Genomic DNA, 13267 nt, shown 5'->3' with positions numbered 1-13267 from the left:
GATGGTTTCGAAAAAAAAACCTCTCCAGTGATGAAATGTTTTCTTTGTTGACAAATCTTGTGCGATATCCTAAACTGCCGAATGCTGCTTCGTTCGTTTAGTTTTATCTTCCGTTTTTTTCTTTTTCTTTCCCGAGCTTACTCCACTGCTGCCTCCGCCATCTCGCTGAATGCTGCAGAGACGCTGTGCGGGAAGCACGTGACATAAAACAAGGCCAGCTATTGGCTATTCGCTACTTCTCCTGCTGTACTGGCTGAGTAAAACCTCCGGTGGCTCATTACTGCCACACTTTGGTCACCGCAGATTTAAAATATGCACGAAATGAGCCGCTTACGGCAAATAAAAGTTATTTAGCAACTAATCGATGACTAAATTAGTTGACAACTATTTTAATAATCGATTTTAATCGATTAAATCGATTAGTTGTTTCAGCTCTACTGTGGAGACATCAGAAGATGAAGGTAAATCTTGCTGCTCAAGTTTTCAGCAGCAGCGTTGCAGATGCCCTTGAATTCTGCAACAAGGAACTTCGCTTGCCTCAGTTTCATGGTTCAGAGGAAACCGTCGAATTTCTGAGAACAATCGACTTAGCTTTTGATGTTCTCAACAGCAGGAACCCTCTGGCAAAGGGTTACAAAGCTCCTTCCAAAGTTGTAATAAACTTCACATGCTGAGTCTGTTGGAGAGAGCTGAAAATGTCCTTCTGCAGCTCAGAGATAGCTCTGGGAGACATCTTCATGCAGGTCCTAGGAAAACGGGTCCCATTGGATTTGTTGCCAGCTCCAGAAGCATTTCCAACATTTTTAAAGAGCTGGTTGAAGCACAGGATGCACCTTGTAAGTATCTCCTCACTTACAAACTCAGTCAGGATCATCTTGAGCTGTTCTTTTCTGCAGTTAGGGCACGCGGAGGCTACAACAACAACAACAACCCTACTGCCCGACAGTTCAAAGCTGCGTACAAAACGCTTCCTAGTGAGACATCAAGTGAAAAATGGAACCGGGAACCGTCTCATTAAAGATGGAACCAACATGTTGGCAGTGACAGTCGGTCCAGCTTCTCGTCAATTTGATGTCACACCAGCACTCCCTCTGGATTCTGACCACGACTACAGCATCTCACCTTATGTCGATTCAATATCCGAGTTCAAGGACGCCGCTATCCATTACATTGCTGAATATGTGGTGAAAAAGATGAAGGAGAAATTCTTGTGCATGCCCTGTTCTGTTGCACTGAGTTCTGATTCCAGCATGCATGCTTTCATTGCCCTGAAGAACAGGGGAGGCTTACAGAATCCACCAACAAGCATTGTGGAGGTGTGTAAAGCCTCTGAAAGGTGCTTTCAAAGACTACTGAATACTAGTGGAGGAAAGCTTCCTCAAGAAAAAAGGAGTGACAGCTGCCATTATAATTCAGGTTCTGAGTGATTGTGCTGACAAGAATATTTTTTCAGAGTTGCACGACCACATGTTTGAGACCAGTGTTGAGGACAATCATGTTCACACCTTGGTTAAGATGGCAGCCTCCATGAACTGCAAGATACGCCTTCATCATTTGGCAAGGCGAGAAACTGAAAAAGTATCAGGGGCTCTTGTGAGAAGGAGGATGAACAAATTAATACTTTTCCATCCCCAATAGTATGGTGTTTTTAGTGCACATCTTCCTGTTCAAATAATGTTTACAGCACTTTCTGTGTGTATCGCTCACACTCAGAGCCGGCTCTCCCTATAAGCGAACTAAGCGGCTGCTTAGGGCCCCGCCGCCACTAGCGGGCCCCCTAACTACAGATGGTACTCGCCGGTGCCGCGGTTTAACAGTCAACCGACCGTGTAAAATCGTTGTCTTGGAAATTTGACCGCAAAAATTAAACGAGTCTATCCATCGGGTGCAGAAAAAAGGAAAAAGAAAAAAAAAGGAATCCTATTATAGTAGAGCTGCTACTCTAACGAAATCCACATTTTATGCAGTTTTTACTGTAGAATTATTTTGAATGAATTTTTGAACTTGACATTACACAATGCACAAAGAGCCGCCTATTGCATTTTCTGCACAATTCGCGGTGCTATTTCACGGCAGTCTCGGAGGGTGCGTTAAAGTGGACATTATCCCATCATAGTAGAGGCACAACTCCAATGAAATCCACATTTTAAGCAGTTTTTACTGTAGAATTCTTTTTGTATGAACTACATGTAACGTGTAACAATGTTCAATTTTTTTTTTTTTACTGTAAGTCGTTCCCGCCGCAGTGAATCAGCAGGACATCCGGGGCTGCTCTTCCTCTAAGGGACCGGTAGAAGAAAGGAAGGAGTCCGTGCCATCGAAGTCCACCCCAGCCAAACCAGTGAACCTTGGCCCCTATGGTCTCTCTGGCCCTCTCTTCCCCACGACGAATGTAACTGCTGCCCATGATCCAAATCACTGGACCTGTTAATAGCATACAGCAATCACAATCAAAACATTGTTTTGTCAGTACACATATTTGAACACACACAAGTAACTTGTGTCGGCCATTGATTTCTTTCTATCCAAACAAAACAGAAAAAAATTATATGCAGATTAGGGGTGACCCCGAATAGTCGAAGATTCGATGCTTCGATTGGAGGAGCCTGATTCGACTACCGATCTCACGCTCGAATCTTCGCTGAGGTGTTATGAAACGAGGATCATGCCACTTTGGCTGTATGAGGGGCGCTCAATGTCTGATTTCACTAAGAACTACCGGTTTTCTGTCAATACGTTAATATTCAGCCTATTATGATAATGCTGTATATAAAAATGTTAAAAAAAAAATGTTTTTTAACGTGCGTAAATAAATCCAAACACCCCGTGACAGATTTAAGTTTCACTTTCAATCCGTGACCGACAGAGGAGCGTCTTGGCGGCAAGGATTTAAATCTTTAACAATGTCTGGGATAAGAAAATCTAAAGTGTGGATCATGTACACCATCAGAAAGGATATTCTCCAAGGCTGGATTTAGCATCAGGAAAACCAGTCTTTCACTCTGTCTGTGTCCGTTGGAGTCTTTTGTGCGCGTGGATAAAATACATTCTAAAACACTTAACGTGAAAAACGTTTAACGACTCAATCTCCTAAAATAGTCAAATAAAAAATATAGGAGGAACGCATTGCGTTCATATTCTGGGTTCATCTGCACATAAAGTGTGTAGGCTACTGTGTACATTAAGCCACGTTAAAGTGCCTTTTAAGCGTTTTAAAAGCTTTTTTCACGTTAAAGGTACAATATGCACGAATTTTTGCCGCTAGAGGGCGCTACATTCCAAACAACAACAACAACGACGTAGCTTGATGACGATGTGAAGGAGCGTGGAATGATGGGAACTGTCGTTTTAAACTCCACCGTGGATGTAAATCAGTCAGACGGGAATCGAAAAATCATGTTCATGGATGATGAGGCTAAGTTCTATTTTTATAAATGTTGCGTTTAATGACATGCTTTTTGTGGCGAGGGGGGCGTGGTTCAGCGCGGTCTGTGATGGGAGAGAGAAGAGACGAGCAAGTAGGTCAAGTGCAAATGCACCTGTGTCTTATTGCAGTGATCGGCGTGGAGAGACCGCTTATAAGCCGCGCTGGAACGAGAGAGAGAGACTGGAGAGAAAATTGGACGCAGAGGAAGAAAACCGGTGGATCCGAGCTCTCATTTTTTAACTGTTTTGTGCCGTCGCGGTTGCCACGGTGAATGCGCGTTGTGCGCGGCTTTTGTTTGTTTTGCTTTATTTTAATAAAGTACGAGTCCCAGTCACGACGACGCGTCTTCTTCCTTCCTGACTCTTAAACCTCATCACACTTTTATTTCATTAAAATGAATTAACCGCAAGAAAAGTAAGGTTTAATACTTCATAGATGTTACTGTATTTGTTGAATTCATTGTTGTGATAACGCTGCGCAGTTTTACATGTTCTAAACAATTGTTGTAAAAGTACATTCGAACATGCCCACATCATTTGCCAAAATACTGATTAATCTTTATGTATAACACATGCTATGTTTATTTACATGGCCATAAACACCAGACGTGATAAACAATGTCAATAAACTAAACACAAATCTAAAGCAATAATACTTTCCTTACATAAACATAACTATTACCGAATGCTACATTTGGAAAATATAAAATTAAGCATGCTTTGTCGACAGAACCAGCTGCAATCGGTAAAGAATAATTGTGTCCCATAACGACTGCAAGAAACAAGCTAAAGTTTGTAGCTTGATAGACGCTACAACTACAACTTCCGCATTTGTCCAGGACTCCACGCAGTACGAGCGGAAACCGAGGGTGATGCGGATATGACGCAATTGACTGGCGACTCCCAGCTCCCCCCTGCTCTAACGCCCCGTTTCCTTGGTTAAAATCGCAATTTTCTCACGATTTAAAAATAGTTGGAAACATTTGGGATATTGTAAGTAATCAACTTAACAAAATATATAACACTGGCCTTGAGATTTTGGGATATTTTAATGCAAAATTCTTACATATTGTACCTTTAAGCATTTTAGAATGTCCCGTGGAAAACCAACTTGTTAACGTTGGCCGGCAGAAGTGCGATCATGGTTTTCCTTAATTTTACTATTTTAGGAGATTGAGTCGTTAAACGTTTTTCACGTTAAGTGTTTTAGAATGTATTTTATCCGCGCGCACAAAAGACTCCAACAGACACAGAGTGAAAGACTGGATTTGTTCTCTCGATCAGGTATCGGGTACAAGTGATTTCAAAACTTTTCAGCCGGTTCTAATTAGATTTTTGGATGCTGTGAACATTTTTAGCTAAAAAGACTGCGACTCCAGTTTAGCATTTATTGTTGTTTCTGCAGTTAAAGGAACACTCCGACTTTTTGAGACTTTAGCTTATTCACATTATCCCCCAGAGTTAGATAAGTCCATACATACCTTTTTCATTTCTGTGCGTTCTGTAAGTGTTATTTGACGCACCCACCGCTAGCCTAGCTTAGCACAAAGACTGGATGTAAATGGATAGTGTTAGCATAGTAATCCCAATAAGTGACAAAATAATTCAAACATTTTCCTATTTACATGTTGTGATCTGTATAGTCACAGCGTGTACAAAAAACAAGGCTATATGAGACAGAGACCATTTTTAATCGTATAAATACTGGGAACTATATTCTCACTCGGCGTAGGAGCACAGCTAGCGTTACTTGGGCGGAGTGGCTACTTGGGCGGAGTGATCAGCGCAGCACACGAGACGCCCTGTTCTGTTGATGGTTCCGTAAACAAAACAAACGTGACTAACTCGCTAGACGTGACTCATGATCATGGCTGACTTTGAGGAATTGTCAGACTCAGAGGAATTTTACTGTGTATCAAACCAAGATCCCGAACCATATAGGTTTGAGCCAGAATACACAGACGAGGAGTTACAAACTTTGGAAGCTGTAAGACAAGATGTCGAACAGATTGATGTCGAAGGGAGAATCAGAACGAACACGGACTGGTGGTGTAAATGTGGAACATGCCAACCTATGCCCACAGAAACCGAGTGTCTTTGTTGTAATGAATGGGACCGGGTATTGCCATCAATGTCAAGGGCTGATGACAATCAAAATATTTGCGTCACTTCCACGGAAGATTTCTCTGCCCTAATACACCCGGCAGTTGTCGTTTTTTTTTCCCAATGTGACAAGATCAACTGGAAGAAACGCCCCATGCCGAGTGAACCTAATGGTCAGCTGTCCACCAAGTAAGTGATTTTGTTATAATGATCATTCATAGTTCAATGAAATTGTAGTATTGCCATTGCATACAGTGTGTCTCGTGTGGGCGTCTCGTGTGCTGCGCTGATCACTCCGCCCAAGTAGCCACTCCGCCCAAGTAACGCTAGCTGTGCTCCTACGCCGAGTGAGAATATAGTTCCCAGTATTTATACGATTAAAAATGGTCTGTCTCATATAGCCTTGTTTTTTGTACACGCTGTGACTATACAGATCACAACATGTAAATAGGAAAATGTTTGAATTATTTTGTCACTTATTGGGATTACTATGCTAACACTATCCATTTACATCCAGTCTTTGTGCTAAGCTAGGCTAGCGGTGGGTGCGTCAAATAACACTTACAGAACGCACAGAAATGAAAAAGGTATGTATGGACTTATCTAACTCTGGGGGATAATGTGAATAAGCTAAAGTCTCAAAAAGTCGGAGTGTTCCTTTAAAAAGACAAAGTTGAAAATTCTGCCTACTATCGTTATTTTAATAATTTCTTTATTTTAATTGTATTTATTGATCTGTCAGGGTTATCTAATCTAACTATTTGTGGCTTGTGTTTTGAATATTATGTTCCCCTGCACTTTAGGCATTTTGCACACATTTGCTCCTCATATTGTGACTTGATTCTGATTTGATTCTGATTTATTTCGTTTTGTATTTTTATTTATTAGAAAGGTATATTCTGTTCATATTTAATTAATTGTTTATTTTTTCGGTGCATCGATGTTGTGCTGTACTTAGAGCCTGCTTGCACAGGTAATTTAGCCGATTAAATATTTTTTTTTGCATGTGAAATGCAAATCCTGTCTGCAGTGTGGCCTTTCTGGAGTTATGTTATTTCTTAGTTTTATTGATCCAAAATGTTTTTATACATTTTCTTCTATATCTTTGTGTGATTTTCTGTACATCGCGGCTTTGAAATGTTAAAGCCCCGCCCCCACACACATGATTCGACTATTAGTCGACTATAGGCAAGACTTGACAATTCTGATTCGACTATGAAAATCCATAGTCGGGGACACCCCTAATGCAGATATACAATAAAACACAAATTAATTGCTCTTATCTGTTCATTGAAATAATAATATGACAGTATAGGTATTACACAAGGGTAATTTATTATTTTATTCTCTCTTACGGTCATTGTGTTGCTTTCAATATTTGACTTTAATCTAAATTACACTATAGCTACATGGCTTACCTTTGTTGTTAGGCATGGTGTAGTGCCACTTCAGTCCAGCTATTAGTATTTGAACCTATGAGGAAAGAAAAATGAAAAGGGCAACCATTAGTTATAGATGTTATGGGTGACATTTGTTATTGTCCATCTATTATCTATGTTTACATTTACATTTATTCATTTAGCTGACGCTTATATCCGAAGCGACTTACAATTGCTATATATGTCAGAGGTCGCACCCCTCTGGAGCAACTAGGGGTTAAGTGTCTTGCTCAGGGACACATTGGTGTCTCACAGTGGATTCGAACCCGGGTCTCTCACACCAAAGGCATGTGTCTTATCCATTGCGCCACCACCACCACCCATTAAATATGTTATTTAACAGGCCAAAGCAGACGCTTTTGTCCAAAGCGATTTACTGAATAACTTTTTTATATGACTGATTCGTCCATTTCTCTTGTGATGTAGATAACAGTTAACGCCATTTTGTGGTTATATTCGGCGACCATTAACGTTATACAACATCATGTGCATCAATTAACCAGAGGTGGGTAGAGTATCCAAAAACTGTACTCAAGTAAAAGTACAAGTACTTATAGAAATATTTACTCAAAAGTAAAAGTAATAATATCTATCTATCTATCTATCTATCTATCTCTATATCTATATATGAAGACTTCAGATGCAAAAGCCTCTGAGTGCCATCTGAAACTTTCTTCTAAAACAAGCATTTTTATCGAGCTTGTATATTTAAGTTCAGTAATTTCACTTTAACCCCCTGAGGTCTACGGTATCGCCGGCGATACCAGCTCGCTTTTTTTTTATCAATGTAAAAGAAACTCATAAATACTCTGTTGACTTTGATTTTCCATAGGAGTTTCATACATCAATCGATTCTGTTAAATGTGTATTATTTTTGTGTATACTCACAATAAAAACAAAGTGTTGTGCTTTTTGCCAAATAAAGAAAAATAAACACGAAGCGAGTTCTGCCTTCTCTCTGCCAGTGAAGTCCATTCTGAAACGCGTCCGAAAATGAACAATAACTGAGCGAATACTCAGTCAAACAGGCATACAAAGACACAGGCATGAAGCTTGAATTCTCGTCTTTTAAATGAAGTAATTTATATAAAAAACAAATATCCTCATCTTGTGAAATCTGTATTAAAAGAGAGCGATTCCAGTCGAGCTCATCTCATCTCATTACGTTATAATCGGCCACGCCCACGGAGAGCGCGCGCTATTCAAACGCAAATGACTGAGACGATCCCATACAAACTGTGAACGCCCACATATCAGCTCGAGAAAACACATCAAGTTTATTCAGATAAGTGTAGTCGTCTACACTGTCTCGCAGCACTGTGAGGAATAATAATAATGGAAAACTTACCTCAGAAGTGCTGGTATTTCGAGGAGCAACGGATGGAATAATGTAGTAAGTTTTTTTTTTCATTCTCAAGTAAATCGCGTTTCTGTGTAAATGAATGAACGCAGAGATGCGCTGTTTACCACAACTCGCAAAAAGACGGTTTACATTTGAATTGCGTTTCTGTGTGTGAATAAATGATCTGCTTTTAGCAAACTATTTTGCTATACTGAGTAAAATCGATTGAAATATGTTGAAATAAAATGTATTTGTATAAGCAACGTATTAAACTGCAAATTAACATTTATATTCCTTATAATAAAAACGAAAGACCTATGTTACAGACATATGAAAGACAACATTTCGTTGATTAGTTTTGGATAGATTACACATTTTTACTGTAAAATATCTGCCACCTCAAATAAGCTTTTGTTTGCCAATTTTTGCTAATATGTTAAATATAGTATGTTTTGTCAATGTAGGCTATATTCGAAGTTTGAAATACGTATGATAAAATGTATACTTTAGTTTTTACAAAGAAAGATTACACTTCAATTGTTGTTGTAATTGTAACCTTTTTAATAAAAAAATATATATTTACAAGGTAGATGTAAACAAATTTTAAAAGGTAAATATAAGCATTTTCTTTAAATAATTTTTATTGTGTTTTATTATTGACAAATTTGGGGAGAGGATACATATTCCAAAACTGAAAATACAGTATGAGAATTAACTGCACAATTAATAGACATGTTTTCCTTGGATATTATACAATTTGCAAGCAAAATTTGTGAAAAAAAAAAAAATTGACATGCTTCCAACTGTGAACCAATTTGGTAGAATATATATATATATATATATATATATATATACTGTATATATATTGCTCTTGCATTCTTTCTTGTGGCTATAGGTGACACACCTGAATGAATGGCTCATTAAGTATGCGGGCCCCATTGTGTCCTCAGGTGTGAATCACTAAATATGCATGATGGTGTTGAATCGTTGACGCCCCTTGCGCATATTGCCTTTACAAACAAAAAGTGTTTTACAAGATTTAAATCAATGTATTGTGTTATGTGAATGATAAGGGCAGGATGATTTTCACATCATTTTGAAGAAAAAACTCTAGGCAAAGACATCAATTAGTCAAAAGTCTTATTGACACGTATTTAGTATGTGTTTTGTGGCCTTATTTCAGAAACTTTAGTTTTTAGTTTTTTCAATAACCATGCATAAACATTATTCTCTCAAACATACAAACATGTACATGCATGTTGCTCACATATTATGGTAGCCCTGTTTGTGCTAAATAGAGTGTAATTATACCTTTGCCATTAATATGTTTATAAGCAACTGAAAAAAGCACAAATGTCAGGGCATGTCAGAACATCTCAAGGACCCCAAAAACCCCTCAGACCTCAGAGGGTTAATGACAATTACTAGGTACTTTTCATTGCCATTTAAGTGAAATAACTGAACATAAACATACAAGCTTGATAAAAATGCTCTTTTAGTAGAAAATTTCAGATGGCACTCAGAGGCTTTTGCATCTGACGTCGTCATATATATAAAATTATATATTTTTTTATTTAAATGACTATTATTATCATAAGTAGATAGGCTATCTTTGCAACAAAAAACAGAAGAGACAAGCATTATTTCTGCCATCTGTAGCCCGAAAATCATTGCCTGTCCTTTGGTTTGTATAATAGTAACTTATACAACTACATTTGGATTATTAGACATGTAGAAATAAAGTGAATCTGCAGAGTGTTGCATTCAAAGGCATGTAATTGACACAGAGAAGAAAGAGTTAAAACTCTCCACATGTGCTCGCGCTCATGACTGCTACTGAACATCTGAACACAAAAGTACATCGACGGATCTTCTTCTGTCTGTTCTCCAAAATATAATCAAATGTATGTTTCTGCAAGCATGTTTAAACTGGTTAACTGTGTCTACGGCAGGCAAAGGCATTCGTTTTCAAGTCGAGTTCGCACCCCACTGCGCAACAATACACACACACTACCGCGGGACGGCGGGTGTTCATAAACTATGAACAATGGTAGCTTATTTAATATATAAGTTAATGTATATGTCCAAAAAACGGGTAATGTCATACTTTCTAGTAATAATCTGTTTGGTTGTAAAATGTATGAAATCGAATATATCGTCCTGTGGAATCATTCATTCACAGACAGCATACGTTCAACTAATAAAGATCTTCATCGCTGGCAAAAATATGATGCATTTGAAGATATTTAGAAATAATAATTAGAATAATTATTAATATTGACAGTTGCTATTAAATGGTTTACCTCATCCTTTAGAAAAGGTGCAGTCGGCAGGCCATCTCTCTCTGAACTCCTCAACTACTGTAAATACATAATGAGCAAACATCTCATTTGATATGAAAAAACATAGTTGATTATAAAAATGATAAATACCAGACATGTTCACAAGTCCCTAAAGGCCAAGTCCAAGTCTTTGTACCTAAGCAATATTTAAACAATATTTATTTCAGGAAACCTAGTTATTGTAATTATCAGTGTTTTGAACTTTCAAAACGGATTTCTACTTCAAAAATTTATAATACAGCACATCAATTATTACTTAAATCATTTATTAATGAATGAATTTATAATAAATGTATTCACAATATATAAAATACATAACATTATGTCATTTGGAATGCAGGGAGAGTCACCACGAAAAAAAAAAAAAAAAAAAACTAAACCTGGTGTGTATTTTGAGCTATTTGAGTTGCCGTAGTTTGCTGTAGTTCTAGGCAGTGATGGGTAATGTAGTCTTCCAGAGAGCGCCGGCGGTAACAAACCCTTTGTATAAACAAGCGATACAGTGAACAACACAAAGAACAATATTCCCGTCAGTGTGTCGTTAATACACACCAGTGACTCTTTAGAAACGCTGGATTGAATAGGCAGGACACCGCTAGTTAACAACAGCATTGACAAAAGCACCCAAAAGTGTGCGAAATCGGCAGCACTGGTGAATTAGATCAGGCCATCAGTTTGGGAAGAGCACAATATACATCATATATGACAAATAACATACAGTCGATTATAAAAATGATTAACACATACCAGTGATTCTTTAGAAACGCTGAATTGAAGGCAGGACTCCGCTACCGACTTCAAAATTCCGGCCAGTTAATACAGGGTGTCTACAGATATAAACAAGTTAAATTTAAGACTTTTTAAGACCTTTTTAATGCCACTTTGAATTAAATTTAAGACCAAATTTAAGTGATGGAAATACACATTATATTGCATGCGTATATGTAATATTTAACCTAAGTAATTGAAATAATTTAATATTAACTACTTGTTTATTGAACTAAAATCAATGTAACATTTGCAATCGTGAGAATATTCAGCAAAATAGCTCCCGTCATGTTATGTTACTTAACTATATCAATTTAAAAAAATCAACATTTAGAATTTTTACCTCAGTATGTTTCTTCTGTGAGCTTTTTTATGTGTGCCGTTATGCTCATTTGTTTTGATTTCTTACTATAAAATCTATCACAAAGACAAGCAGAGCGAGCCTCAACAGCGTTACCAGAAAAAGCCTACATTATCATTATCAATAGCTGTTTAAGTAATAAAATCTGAATCATTCTCGCGATTCGATGCTTCACTGGTTATTTGACGGACATTAGGTCCGTCAGACTGGAGAAATTTTAGCGGTAATGTGACCAGAAATATTTAAGACCTATCGAAAATGAATTTAAGACATTTTAATACTTTAAGGCCTTTTATTAGGAACATTTTATTTAAGACTTTTTAAGGACCCGCGGCCACCCTGAATAACCAAAATACAATAAAATATATCCAATAAAATATATATTTTAAAGTTAAATAACCAAAATACTATGTTTGATAGTTATACTTATAATTTTGTTTCTATTACATGCAGTTCTAACTTGAGCTCTTAGCTCTCCGGTTAGAATATTGGCTTCTTACTGACCCTTTAAAGGGATACTCCACCGAAAAATGAAAATTCTGTCATCATATATTCACCCTCATGTTGTTTCAAACCTGTATGAATTTCTTTCTTTTGCTGAACAGAAAGGAAGATATCTAGAAGAATATCAGTACCCAGACAGTTTTAGATACCATTGACTTCCATAGTATATCTTTTTCTTACTATGGAAGTCAATGGTATCTAAAACTGTCTGGTTACTCACATTCTTCTAGATATCTTCCTTTCTGTTCAGCAAAAGAAAGAAATTCATACAGGTTTGAAACAACATGAGGGTGAGTATATGATGACAGAATTTTCATTTTTCGGTGGAGTATCCCTTTAAGAAACACAGAACTCACTCTTGCACTCACACTTACAATCTCTCTCTCTCTCTCACACACACACACACACACACACACACACACACACACACACACACACACACACACACACACTCAGATATGTGGTTTATGAGGACTCTCCATAGGCGTAATGGTTTTTCTAATGTACAAACTGTATAATCTATCCCCCTACACTAACCCTACCCCTAAACCTACCAATCACAGATTTAGTATGTTTTTTAAGCCGTTTGGTTTAGAAGGACACATATGTCCTCATAAACCATGTTTACGTTGTAATACCCATGTCATTATACACATTTGTGTCCTCATAAACCATATACAACACACACACACACACACACACACACACACACACACACACACAATAACAATATGCTCTGACAGGAGGAGGACAGAGTAAAGGTACACAGGACCTACAATTTCCACACTTTTATTAGCCCCGGGTCTAGCCGGACAGCCTGTGTGTGTGTGTGTGTGTGTGTGTGTGTGTGTGTGTGTGTGGTGTGGTCATTGAAAATGTGTTCAGATATATATTCTTCACAGAAAATGAGCCAAGACCAATGAGTCTGAGTTTGAAAAAATAATGAATCGTGTAATTTTTCTCTTGATAAAAAATGAAACCG

At 37.7% G+C, this 13267-nt stretch overlaps 1 long non-coding RNA gene across 1 annotated transcript; it reads right to left on the bottom strand.

The window, feature by feature from the left end:
- Nucleotides 1-1985: 1985 nt before the first annotated feature.
- Nucleotides 1986-11545, bottom strand: LOC309513138. The gene is made up of 5 exons (XR_014211338.1): nt 11400-11545; nt 11033-11132; nt 10614-10667; nt 6948-7002; nt 1986-2424 (listed from the first exon to the last, which is right to left on the bottom strand). It is a non-coding gene; the product is annotated as an uncharacterized lncRNA (long non-coding RNA).
- Nucleotides 11546-13267: the final 1722 nt, after the last annotated feature.

The sequence above is a fragment of the Leuciscus leuciscus genome (assembly GCF_965113295.1).
Source record: "Leuciscus leuciscus genome assembly, chromosome: 13".
In the NCBI taxonomy this organism is placed as follows: domain Eukaryota; kingdom Metazoa; phylum Chordata; class Actinopteri; order Cypriniformes; family Leuciscidae; genus Leuciscus; species Leuciscus leuciscus.
The sequence above is the reverse complement of the archived record's forward strand: the minus strand, read 5'-3'. Positions and strand labels throughout refer to the sequence as shown.